Below are 13,590 nucleotides of genomic sequence, written 5' to 3' on the forward strand. Positions count from 1 at the left end.
AAATAAATGTCCTTTTAAGTCCTAAATAAATGTCATTTTAAGTCCTTCATTAAGGATAAAAGCATATTTGGGAATTCATTTGCAAGATTACCTACCTATGTCAACAAGGGATGCCTTGAGGACAAATGGCAATACTTTTAGGGAAGTTATCCAAGACGTGACTCGCTGGTGATATGAATGTGTTTCCGATAAGTGCTTTAATTTTTATACCCTACTTTTTAGAAACTCATCAATTTAGTGTTGGTTTCACTATAACATATGGTCATTCAATGTTTAGGGCCCCTTTACTGTGGAGACTGTTATAGCACATGATAAGATATCTGCAGACTAAAGAGCCAGCTAGGCAACCTGCTTCCTTTCCACATTGTCACTTTGATGTGCACAATTCTCGATTGAGGCTATGAATCTATGTGTCAAGTACTCTTCTTAGTTCACTTCTTTTTACAACTATGGACATGTGAAAGGCAGCGTGTCTTTCCGTTCTTATGTATATTTTTAATTTGCAAGAGTTTATGTTTACATTATGAGGCACAACATGGAGAAACAAGCATTTACAATGCAACGGTTTCGCCTTTGGAAAAGTTTGAGCTATTGGCATTGTAAATGACAAAATTTGTATTTATGTGTTGGTTTTGAAAAAAGATAAATAAATGGCATTGTCATTTACATTGCCAATAGCTCTAACTTTTCCAAAGGCGAAACCGTTGCATTGTAAATGCTTGTTCTATTTGTTTGCTCCTGTTACAATTGCGGCACTCGCGCTTTACCTTTAAACATGTCAAGATAAAGCACGGGGCTGCGATTGCAACAAAGGTAAACAAATAGATAAACAAAAAGCATGCTGCCACCATTTTTTTCTAATTGTTTACTCTTGTTACAATTGCGGCACTCGCGGTTTACCTTTAAACATGTTAAGATAAAGTGCAGGTGCCGCGATTACTGCAAAAGTAAAGATATGGAAACAAATGTCTTTCTTTACTTTTGCAGCAATCACGGCACCCGTGCTTTATTTTAACATGTTTAAAGGTAAAGCGCAGGTGCCGTGAATAACTTTTTTTTTTAATTACTGATCCAAGTTGTAAATAAAATGAAACTAAAGTGCAAAAACGTTTTTTAACAAAAACTGGTGTGGGGGAAGCAACAACGTGTGAGGATAGATGGTTACGTGTAACATCTTCCAGACCTCATAAATTACACACAGACGAACATACTTTGGAAATGCTGTTTCAGAAATGGTGACTGGAAAGAATCCAAAAGCAAAGTCTGCAGTGTGGTGTAAATAATCCTATGTCTGTAGCGTATGCTTTCACTTCCAAACATTTCACATTCGCGGAACTGAATGAAATGGAATGCCTTTCCCTTGTTAAGAGCAGGCGGAGAGGAGAAGCGCGTAGCGCACAGTAATCCTCTAATCCTTCCAATACTAACAGCCTGCGAACTGTGGTCCATTCTCTCACTGCCACAAACCCTTCACCTTATGCAAATACGACGGCCAGAGGAGTAGCTCCAGTGAGTGGCATGCCTACAGTACACGTGAAAGTAATATAGCAATTTGATTGGGCCTGTCACATTCTAGAAGAAACAGGTCATTGGAAAAACTATTTTATTCTTGCTGGCTCAGGAGCTAATTTTCTCGTTCTGAAATTGTTCTTTGAACATTTCTTCTTTTTATGAAATCGAACAGAATGCCTACAAGTCCCTGACTTTTCTTTATTGCTAAAATTTGGTTTATGAATTAGCCCTTGACAGAGGAATTATTGTATATTTAAACATGGTTAAATTGTGATTCTTAATTGTCAGCCTCTATTTCAACGAACACATCTAAGGGAAAGCCGCACTTTCAGAAAAAACACGTAACCCACTTATTATTAGCAGCTGGAATTATTGTAAATATTAAAGTCGGTCTTACCATACCGCGTATGCACCACAATACAATTTTGTACGCCCTCCATAAACATTCACTGTGCGATGGACATTCCTGTTAAGTTGTCCCTGAGCCTGCGGGCTAATATTTTTCATCAGACCAAGTGTTACAGTGGCTACTGCTTTATTCCAGTGAGGATTAGGCACTGCCAGTTATTTTAACAGGACAGAAGTGTACCATGTCTACAAGCCAGTTCTGGCCACAGCGTGAAATGTGTTTAAGTTTGGATTATCCCTCAGTGTGATTAATAGGTGTTCATTGTTCCCGACGCAGTGGGACTCATTTTATCTTCCTCAGGAGGATGAACGCTTGCCGGTTGCAGTCCTATACCAAAATAAGTCTGACCTGCAGGAAGCAGAGGCAACACACCTTAAACAAGCCACTACTTTTATGGCCAACTTTGGTGAGGAAAGCCAGCGCTGGGGTTCCAGAAATAACACCACCTGCCTGCTAGAAACAACAAGCATTTGCAATGCAATAGCTCTCGTGTTTACGCGAGTTTAAGCTATTGGTATTATAATTGACAATGTTTTAAAACCAATACATAAAGAAAAGGCATTGTCATTTACAATGCCAATAACTTAAACTCACGTAAATGTGAGCGCTATTGCATTGCAAATGCTTGTTCCTGCTTGCCCTCTCTCTACTCATTCACGTAGTCCTGATGAAGACCCACTATTGAGGCTTGAACTGGCCCCCTTTCCCCTCCTTGTCGGGTCAAAGCGCTGACATATCTATACCATCTGGATTGGATAGTTGGTCCATTGAGGGGCAATTATGTTTCAAATAATTACCTCTGCCCAATGGGAATATATTTTTGTTGAATATTTTTTTTCTTTCAGACAGGCGTTTTATGTATGAAGTATGGTATATATAAATGGTATTTCCCCTTTTGTCGAAATTTCACGTACGAGCACTCTTTCTGATCACTTTGTCATATCTCTTGGAGGGGACCAAAATAAGAAAATCATTTATTTATATGGTTGATGATTCATTCAATTAGAAATTTCATATATCTAAGTGTATTTCTTTTGTGTGTGCTGAAACATTATATTGTTGTGTTTACTCTTTCATGTCCTTAGATGTAATATTTTTCCCCAATTTGCTATTTAAAAAGGTGGGTTATATTTCAGCTGAATTTGGATATGTTAATTTCTTTGGACTATCCTTTCTCTTTGGTCTAGCAGATTGGACCATTGTTATTTATTACATCATCAGTCACCCAGGTCCTTTAGGTTTTGTGGTTACCCCATTGTTATGTAATGGCTGTTGTCTATCTACAGCAGTGCTGAGGGATCAGACTTCATGGCATGTGAAACAATGTTGTTTTTTTCTTCCCTTTTACCACCCTGAAATTTTCTAAAACATTGTTAATTGCCATGCAGCTTGTTTCTGCCTTTCTTGCAAGAGTGTTGGAGTCTTGAGATGAATCCAGCTTTAGGTGGATGGATTTATGACCGCAAGTGAGAGGCACATGGCATGATAAAGCCATGGATATGTTCACATGGCACCAGAGTGGCAAAAAGAAGTGCGGGGACTTTTACACAAGCTGCATAAAAAAACCTAAAGTACGAGTTACTTACCTTCGGTAACAATATATCTGGTAGAGACGATTTAAGCCGTATATTCCTTAACGTAGAATTATCCCCAGGTGTGAGACTGGATTCGGAAACTTTTTGCCCTGCATCCCTGCGCGCCGGGGGGACGGCATCACGCGACTCCGCCCAGGTGTCGTCCGCGTACGTGACATCAGCAAGGTCACATACGTCCTACCCCGGTGCGCCTACGTCAGTTTTCTTCAGAGAACTTTTCCGCGCCACAACGCGGAGCCATCAGACAAAACAGTGGGAGTATGGGATCCGTCTGCAAAAGAGCAGAAAAAATTGGAAAAAGAAATGGTGACGAACAACACCATAAGGAGTAGTGACAACACTGCAGGACTCAAAGGCAGGGAAAAAGGGAAAGAACAGAGCGGTCACCATGCCAGTATATAGACAGCCTCCCCCCGAAGACAAGGAACACATGTAAAACAGCATGACAACATGTAGCAGGACTACAACCCCAACAAAGAACACTTAAGGGGAACGAAATCCAAGACAAGCAGGAGCAACAAAACTCCAAGGCAACCCCAGCACAGAGTGTGACACCCCCCCAACAAACAAAGGGCACAAGCACGGCCAGAGGACCCCAACCCAGAGGAAGGCAGAGGGGCTTTAACCCTAGCAACAAAAGGAAGAAGAAGGGGAGAGAGAGAGTGAAGGCAAGCCCCAATCCCAGGGCAACCAGAGCAGAGGGGCACAGGAGTATCTCTAAACTTATACTCCAATGTAAATCTGAGTTTGAAAATGTGCTACCTTAGGAAACATCAACAGCCAATAACACTAGCAGGATACAAACCCTAGTCCAGTGAGATCCGCTGCCACCAGAGTCACAAGACTTACCATTGAGCAATAGCTCCTGGTCCAAAGAGGAGGAAAGGAACAAGAAACAAGACAAATCATCCTGTCAAAAAGAACGAATGTATGCACTCACAGAAGACATAGTCACTCCCCAGGAGCCGAGTGTAGAAGACCAATGCAAAGGTCCTCGCAGAACGGGGAGGAAGGGTGGGCCGTTAAGGAATCTGCAGCTTGAATTGTCTCTACCAGATGCATCGTTACAGAAGGCAAGTAACTCGTACATCTGATAGAGACAACTAGCCGCAGATTCCCTCACGTAGAATAGATACCCTAGCCATACCCACGGGGAAGGAGGGTCTGCGAGAGGAACCCACCAGCCAGGGCATAACAGAGGGCCCCACCGGGGACCAGTCCAACAGACAGGGCGAGGAGCCCCGTCCCCCAGGCAAAGGGAACCCCTACAAGCCGAACACCACTGACCCCAAGGGGAGTGTGGGAAGAAGAAAGAAGAGGAAGCCTGTTCACACTCAACAGAGGAAACAAGGGCAAGGCAAGGGGAGGCTGAAGCACCCCACACCCATACAAGGCAACAGAACCTCCACCCAAGGCCAAGGCAAGGAAGAGGAAGAAGACCAACCTAGAGGTTCCAAGATGATGAGGGAAAAGAAGGCAAGCCCAGACAGAATGGCGCCGACAGAAATAAAGCAGTCGGAAGCAGAAAGAGTAGCTCGGGCAACCCAGGAAAACCGGGCAGTCTGCGCCTGAATGAGGGAGGAACAGAAATCCATCTCAGCCCCTAGGACAGAGAACATGAAGGTGAAAAAGGCCCGGACACACCTCAGAGAGGGGCCCGCACACACCACCCAAAAGAAGTAGAACCAGAGCCACAACGCCAAACCGCAGACAGCAGGCAGAGCAGGCGAACAGCGCAGCGACCCCAGAGGAGGACACCCCGGGGCACCACCAAGGCATTCCAAACCAGCAATAAGGGAATTGCACCTGCAACGTATGTAAACGCCATGGAGAGCAGAGGCCCGAAGGCAGCCACAACTCCCCAGCATAGAACAAGCTATGTAACAGCTACCACTACCCCACATAGGGTATGTTAAGTCCCAAGACATAGAACCCTCTTAGGAAGAAACCGCAGCAGAGGACAACAGAAAGAGCCGCAGGTAAAATCCCCCACAGAAGACTTGTTAGCAGCCAAAGAGAATAAAACAGAAGGCCTAATCTCAGGGCCAACCTGGCGTAGATAACCTAGAACAAAAGCACACAGCGAAGAAGGGCCGGCCAGCAGCCAACAGAACCACAGTCCCAACAAAAAGACTCGAGAACACACAGATGACGCGGTGAACCTCGGCTGAGAGACACTGCTAGTTGTGTGCTGGGTGAATGTTGGAACGATCATTGCGGTATCTGTGTAGACATTTTTAAACGAATCACTAATTTTAAAAACTGAATTGAATTGTTGCTCACCTGATTTGCGTACTCTTCCACCCTCCCAGGCCCCGGTCGGTCGCGGCATTTGCCGTTTGTGCGGAGGGCCTCCGGGAGAAGATCTACACTTCCGGTAGGGGCAGCGCTCTAGCTCTGGAGCTCCCCACAGTACTTAAACATCACCACACAGTCACGCGCAGTGGACGCGGTGAACCTCGGCTGAGAGACACTGCTAGTTGTGTGCTGCGTGAATGTTGGAACGATAATTGCGGTATCTGTGTAGACATTTTTAAACAAATCACTAATTTTAAAAACTGAATTGAATTGTTGCTCACCAGATCTGCATACTCTTCCACCCTCCCAGGCCCCGGTCGGTCGCGGCATTTGCCGTTTGTGCGGAGGGCCTCCGGGAGAAGATCTTCACTTCCAGTAGGGGCAGGGCTCTAGCTCTGGAGCTCAGGCCCGGACTGGCCGTTGTGGGCACCGGGCAATCCCCAGGTGGGCCGCATGGTTGGGGGGCGGTTTTTGCCCCCTGGGGGCCGTTTTTGTTACAGGGCCGTTATGCTGCAAAAACGGCCCTGTAACAAAAACGGCAAAAAAACGGCCCTGGCACAGAGCGCGGTCGCACCTCCCCCCTCCTCCCAGAGTGGGGGGGGGGGGGGAGGGGGCCGGCCGAGCTCTCTGCCAGGGCCGGTTCTGGTTCCCAGTCCGGCCCTGCTGGAGCTCCCCACAGTATTTAAACATCACCCCACGCGCAGCGGACGCAGTGAACCTCGGCTAAGAGACACTGCTAGTTGTGTGCTGCGTGAATGTTGGAACGATCATTGCGGTATCTGTGTAGACATTTTTAAATGAATCACTAATTTTAAAAACTGAATTGAATTGTTGCTCACCTGATTTGCGTACTCTTCCACCCTCCCAGGCCCCGGTCCGTCGTGGCATTTGCCGTTTGTGCAGAGGACCTCCGGGAGAAGATCTACACTTCCGGTAGGGGCAGCGCTCTAGCTCTGGAGCTCCTCACAGTATTTAAACATCACACCACGCGCACGCGCAGCGGACATGCGCAGCGGACATGCGCAGCGGGCGCGCCAAAGGCAAGCCCGTCTGCGCCCAGCCGAGCCCGGCCGGGACCAGGGGCCAGGACCCCTGTCCGTTTTTATAAAAGTAAGACCACCTGTCTTAGATATGATTCAAAGACACTGCAGAGCTTAAAGGCAGCCACTGATGTTATGTGTCTCCATGCTATGTGTCCAGCTAAAAACGTCCCAAACTGCTCCCACTGTGATTTTAAATTTAAACCCTACACTTTAATGGTCCATGACCCCCGGCCACCTATAAAAATGTTCCTTTTAAACTGCCGCTCCCTGACAAAGCATTCTGTAGAAATGTCACTTCTCCTGGAAACTCTAAATCCCAATGCTATCTTCCTATCTAAAACATGGCTGCGAGACGAGGCGGATCCAGCCATCACGCAGATCTTACAACCAGGATATTTACTTCACAGAATCGACTGCAAATCCGGAAGAGGTGGGGGGCTAGGGATAATCTTCAGGGATTGTTTCCGTTGTCGCTCTTCTACATCCGAAGTGCCCGATTGTGAAAGCATGAGCTTTGCACTTGAATTTTCACCCACAATGACCTTCTCTGGTCTGCTACTTTATCGGCCTCCTGGACAGATGGGCTAGTTTCTTGACTCCCTCCCCTCCTACGTAGCCGAGTTAGCTCTATCCCCTGCAAATTTCACAGTTCTTGGAGATCTAAACATTCACCTAGATGACCCCTCTGGTCACCATGCAAAGGGTCTTTTGTCCAACTTAGCAGCTCTTCAAATTATGCAGAAGGGCTCCGCACCCACCCATATCAAGGCCCATCTGTTAGACTCTGTGCTCAGTAACAATCAAAAGCTCTACGTGGGCCTCCCAATTCCCCTCCCTTGGACCGATCATCTGCTTGTGCAGGTGGACTGTGAAAATCTGACTCCTCCCCCACTTCAGACCCCAGCCCCGCTGCTGGGGAGGAACTGGTCGAACCTCTCCGCTAGCCAGTGGGCACTCTCACTGACCACCACTCCTCCGCGGCCGGGCAAAGACCCGGATATGGCTAATAGTAACTTCAACGCCTGGATACAGTCCTCGCTTGATTCTGTAGCCCCCCTGAAAAGCTTACACAAAAAAACAAAGTCTAAAGAAGCACCTTGGTTCACTTCTAAACTAAGGGAGCTGAAACAAAAGGGTAGGAAACTCGGGAGGTACTGGAGACAGGCATCAGGGGCTGAAAGTAGAATCGCTTATAGAGAAGCGATCAGGATGTATAGGGCGGAAATAAAAACGGCACAATCCTCATTCTATGAGCATAAGATAAGGACAGCAGCCAATTCCCCGAGGGAAATCTTCCACATTGCTAAAACACTCACTAATATCCCTCAAAATCCCCCTGATCCCAAAGAGGCCCAAAACCGATGCGACAAGCAGGCAGAATATTTTCACCAAAACATTCAGCTCATCTCCCTCTCTTTTACCTCAACAAAGAGCTATCGGACTTCCCCTGGTTTCAAGAACACTCCCTCAACTACACACTACCCTTTAATGGAATTCCCCCTGCTTGACGAAGATTCACTGAACAAACGAATGCGAGTAGTATCATCTGGTTCTCCAACTGACTCAGCCCCGCCACTGCATCTGTTGCTAGTCGCTGATATAATCAGACCAGTAATTCTGAACATTCTAAATGCCTCCATCACCGCAGGAATGGTGCCGCTGGCATGGAAATGCGCCCAAGTCAAAGCACTATTGAAAAAACCCAACCTCGATCCTTTAATCATGGCTAATTACCGTCCGATCTCCCTCCTGCTATGATTGGGCAAGCTGCTAGAGAAGCATATCAACTCCACTCTGGTCAACCATCTGGAGTCTAACAACCTACTCCATGACTCTCAAGCAGGTTTCCGCCCGAAGCTCGGGATGGAAGCTGCCCTTTTGGTAGTGACAGAACCAGCTCGGAGGTATCTGGACCAAGGCGGCCCTACAGCAATCATTTTGCTGGATCTTAGTGCCGCCTTCGACACTGTGGATCATAATATCCTGCTCTCACGTATAAGACACCTCGGAGTCACAGGGCTAGCTCTCACCTGGCTGCAATCCTTCTTGGATTGTTCCAGGTCTCGGAGGGTGCCACACAATCCAAACCATGTCCCCTCAATTGCGGGGTCCCTCAGGGCTCTTCCCTAAGTCCCACCCTTTTTAATATTTATATGGAGCCCTTAGTGGAGATAGTGCGCCCCTTCGGCATCGAAATTGTCACCTATGCAGATGACACCCAACTGGTGGTTGCTTTCAACCCCCCCGAGGGATCGTCTAGCACTCTGGGTAGCTGCCTTGAAGCAGTAGCCGACTGGATGGCATTCTCCCATCTAAAATTAAATGGGGACAAGACGGAACTGATGTTCCTGGGTAAGACCCCATCACCCAGAGCAGCCATTGACTGGCCGACCTGTATGGGCACTTTACCAGAACCCAAAGACCACGTCAAAAGTCTTGGAGTATGGCTAGACAGCACCATAGGTTTCAACCATCAAGCCACCAAGCTCTCCGCAACTTGCTTCGGCCTGATGAGGATGCTAAGGAAAATTCTGTCTCTCCTCCCCTTTCAGGCCCATAGGATCATGGTGCAGGCTATTATCCTGTCCCTCCTCGATTATGAGAACGCCCTGTACTTGGCCGCTCCGGCGAGCTCCATCAAAAAACTTCAGGTAACCCAGAACTCTGCAGCACGCCTATTGCTGGGACTGCCTCGGAGACATTCAGGGTCAGCTTCCTTGAAAAAACTCCATTGGCTGGCTATACAGGCCAGGATTCAATTCAAGGCGATGTGCATAGCCCATAAAGCTTTATGGCACGCAGGCCCTGCATTGATCTGCTCCTTAGTCACCCCCTACCACCCCCCAAGAAATCTACGCTCCAGTAGCACCTTCCTGGCAGTAACTCGGAAAATTAAACGAGCCACAAGTCAACTCCAGCATCCTCCTGAGAAGCAGCAGATCCAAGGGACTCCGCCGCGTCCCACAAGCAATAGGTGGCCCTAGCGAACACACATAAAGTGCTAAGGGCCCGCAGTGCCTCACTGGTCGAAGTGCACCCAAGAATCCAGCCTGCGGGTCTCCTGTGATGGTGGAGACAACAGTGGCGGTAGGGATGGAAAAGCTGTCCGCAAAAGAGGACTCGAGGCAGAGGGATGGAGGGACAGACACACCGAGGCACGCAGTGCTGGAAGGTGCTGGTGCAAAAGGTGTTGGGGCACCGTATACCCCGTGGCGGGGCGCCCCCAAGACCCCGTCAAAGAAGAATGGAGCGAACACTCAAACAGAAGCAGCAGCTCCCTTCCACCAGAGCCCTTGTGGAGAACTTCCAGAAGATGACTTGCTGGAAAATGTGCAGCCAGATCACCCATGCGTAAAATACCCACAGCCCTGACCGCACCCGCCTCCATAGGGTCCCGTGGGGGGAAAGTAGCTTCTCCGTAGGTGACGGCTGCAAACTAAGGCGTCCGTCCTCTAAGCCAATCGGAGTGGGCAAAGGCCAGGCCTGGAAAGGAGAAAGAGGGACAGAGGAGTGGGGAACCTGTGGCTCCTCTGGTGCAAACCGCGGCTGTGGTAATGGCGAGGAGCCGCCTTTGATGACGTCAGGGAAAATGCCACAATGCCGTGACCCATCTCTCGCAAGGATGAAACTAGCAAGCACCCAACCTCTGGGGAAGAGGGGGCATCCGAGGACGACTCCACGACCCAACGCCTGTCTGGTGTGGTAGAGTCAGCAACCTGCGGCAGGATGTCATCATCGTATGGTGCCAAGTAAGATTCCGGTCAGGCCTCCGCCACACCACACGGCGTAGGAGCCCAGGCCGGGGTCGGAGCCGAAGCGGTACCGTAGAGGCGCAGGTACAGCGCAGACTCGACCTCCCACGAGGCAACTGCCTGCGTGGAGGGACTAGAGGGACCCGGGGAATAATGAGTCCCTCGCCAGCCACGACCCATGATGGGGTGAGACTCCCGTTGGCGTCATGGCTAACTCCACCTCTGATGAGGCAGCCACCTGGGTGGAGGGACGAGAGGGGCCCAGGGAAGGACGCTGGGTCCCCCGCCAACCTCGACCCATGATGGGACGAGGGGGGTTCGCTGACCCCTGTGGCGCCGCCAGGGCCAGCAGACGCCAGCGCTGTAGCGGTGTCACCTCAGCCTCAGTCAAGATCGCCGCCAGTCCATAGGGCCGAGAGGGGCTCGGGGATGCAACCTGAGCCTTGGCGACCTCCGCAAAACCACAAGGACTCCCGCTGGAATTTGCGGCGAAGCAGAGGCGCTGTGGTCCGAAGGAGGGAACCCCGAACCCCGGCCCCACATCCTCCGAGCCTGGATCCAGTCGGCGCTGGGGCTGGAGCTGCCGGCGACGCCATGGAGGGCCCGCACTGCGCAAGGGACCCGTCGACGTCCCAGGAGAAAAGGAGGAGGAGGAGAAGCCAGCGAGGCCTGCAGAGCCACCGCATATGTCTCCATCTGGGCTCTTGATGCCCCCTCACCGGGAAACCATAGATAGGGGGACGATACGCGGGCCGCATCACCGACGGAGAGCCCACGCCCCAAACAGGCTGGAAACTAGCGCTCGGGGACAAACACTTACCGACAGGGGAACGACGCTCTTGCAGCTTAGGAGAAGGATGAGGACGACGTCGATGACGGCTATGTCGAAAACCTTCCGCAGAAGCTGATCGAGGTGACGAAGCTGATCTGGACATGCGAGCCGAGAGAAGTTTCATCCGGCGCTCCCGCCAAGACTTCGGCTTCAACTGCTGGCATGCCTCACAATCAGTGGAGCCATGATCTTCCTCCAAACACCACATGCAAATGAGGTGAGAGTCCTTTGCCGAAATCAGACGTCCACAAGACAAGCACGTTTTAAAGCCCGAAGGCATCCGTACACTGTTCCCTCCAACACGCACAATAGCGAAAGGCCTAAATAGCTGTAGCACGAGCCAGATCCGCGTTGCACACGGAAAAGGAAAAAATTGATGTAGGCACGCCGGGGTGGGACTTATGTGACCTCGCTAACGTCACGTACGCGGACGACGCCTGGGCGGAGAGGCGTAATGCCGCCCCTTCGGTGCGCAGGGAGCTTGGGCAAAAAGTTTCCGGATCCAGTCTCACGCTTGGGGATAATTCTACGTTAAGGAATCTGCGGCTAGTAGTCTCTATAAGATAATAGCTTACTTCGCATCATATAGAGGCAACAACATAGTCTTATTTTGGAACATAAGTACTTGTAGAGTAACATAATTTATGGTCAGGGCCATCACAACACAACAAAGTTATAGAGGCCAGGATCAGGAGTACTATAGATTTATTGATTTTTGGAGTGTTTGTGCTACAACTAAATGAAACATGGCATTTTGGATTGTGACTATAGTGGGTGGTCAGTGGCACAGGAGAGGAAAGCGCAGGTTTTAAATATGTGCACAAGAGAAAGCATCTGAAAGACAAGATGAAGAGTGCTTTGCATTTCAAATCTCTACAAGCAAGCTCACCCACCAAGGCCTGTTAAAGGCCTTTGTGTGTGAGAACAGCTGAAAAGGAAATAGAATCCCCTGGGGACAGTGCAAAGAAACTCCCATTCAAAATAAAGGAGCGTGCAGCTTTCAGTCAGATACCACGGTTGAAACCATCCCAGAAAGATGCACACAACGATTTGGCCAAAAATGCTATTTCACAAATTGTGAAATTAACAGCGTTCAGCAGGCAGAGACGGAGGGCCACTGGCACAGTATCTGCCCAATTCAGATCCTCTTCACGTACTTCGAAAGATAATATATAAAGCTGCCATGTTTACCATTTGAAACACATATGGAGGGAACAGCTTTTCAGCAGGAAGTTGCACAGTGGCAGCACAGAAGGAGACCTGAGAACACTGTTGCGAAGTAAGAAACGGCCCCTTTTGTGGATGGCTAAGTTACTTTTAAGTGTAATGTATACTTTGTTTGTCTATCACCTTTACCTTTCTTCTGCCACACTGGTCGTATTCAGGTAACGGGCGCAGCACGGAGGAGCAAAGTGTATGTTAAGTGAACAAATAAATAAATTCATTCATGCAAGCATGCATAATGCTTGCTCCCAGCAGTTATGAAGAGGCATTTAAATAGTCTGGGAGGCATTTTCTGACCTTTTACCGAGCTCCCCTAAAGTAAGGAGGCAGCTCTTCAATTTATGACCAAGCCTAGGAGGAAGTGCGAACGAGTTGTGGACGTGCGCTCAAGAAGCAATCTTTAACAAGAGCACAAGGATCAAGCAGTACATGTCACAAGTGCTCAAATTATGGACACTGAAACTAAGTGGTATAGTGCCTCTTGAGCGCTAATGAACACATGAACGATTTGAGAAAGAAATAAAGATGAGGAGTGAATAGCAGGTTTTGTACTAAACATGTTTTCCCTTTACCTTGCAGATCGCTTACCTGTCCGATCGGCTACTCCCTGCGGAAAACACACCCCATAGGTTCAGAGAGAGGGCGGTGCCGGAAGGGTCCTGTTCCTGTGCTGGGGGGTAGGGTAGCACCTTTCCCAGCTCAGGGAGAAGAGTGTGAAGCAGTGCTCTGCCATCTATGAGGGTTGAAGAAAAGGGAGGACGGAATACAGAGCTTGCAACCCAAATGTGACCTTAATATGTCAGCAAAAAGCAGGAAGATAGAGGCAGGAAGAACTCACTTTGGGAAAGCCATCTTCAAAACTAGCAGTGATTATCGACAAAGGAACTGGCCTTCCCAAACCAATAAACATGATTTTGGTCCAAAA

The sequence above is a fragment of the Lissotriton vulgaris genome, chromosome 8, assembly GCF_964263255.1.
Source record: "Lissotriton vulgaris chromosome 8, aLisVul1.2, whole genome shotgun sequence".
In the NCBI taxonomy this organism is placed as follows: domain Eukaryota; kingdom Metazoa; phylum Chordata; class Amphibia; order Caudata; family Salamandridae; genus Lissotriton; species Lissotriton vulgaris.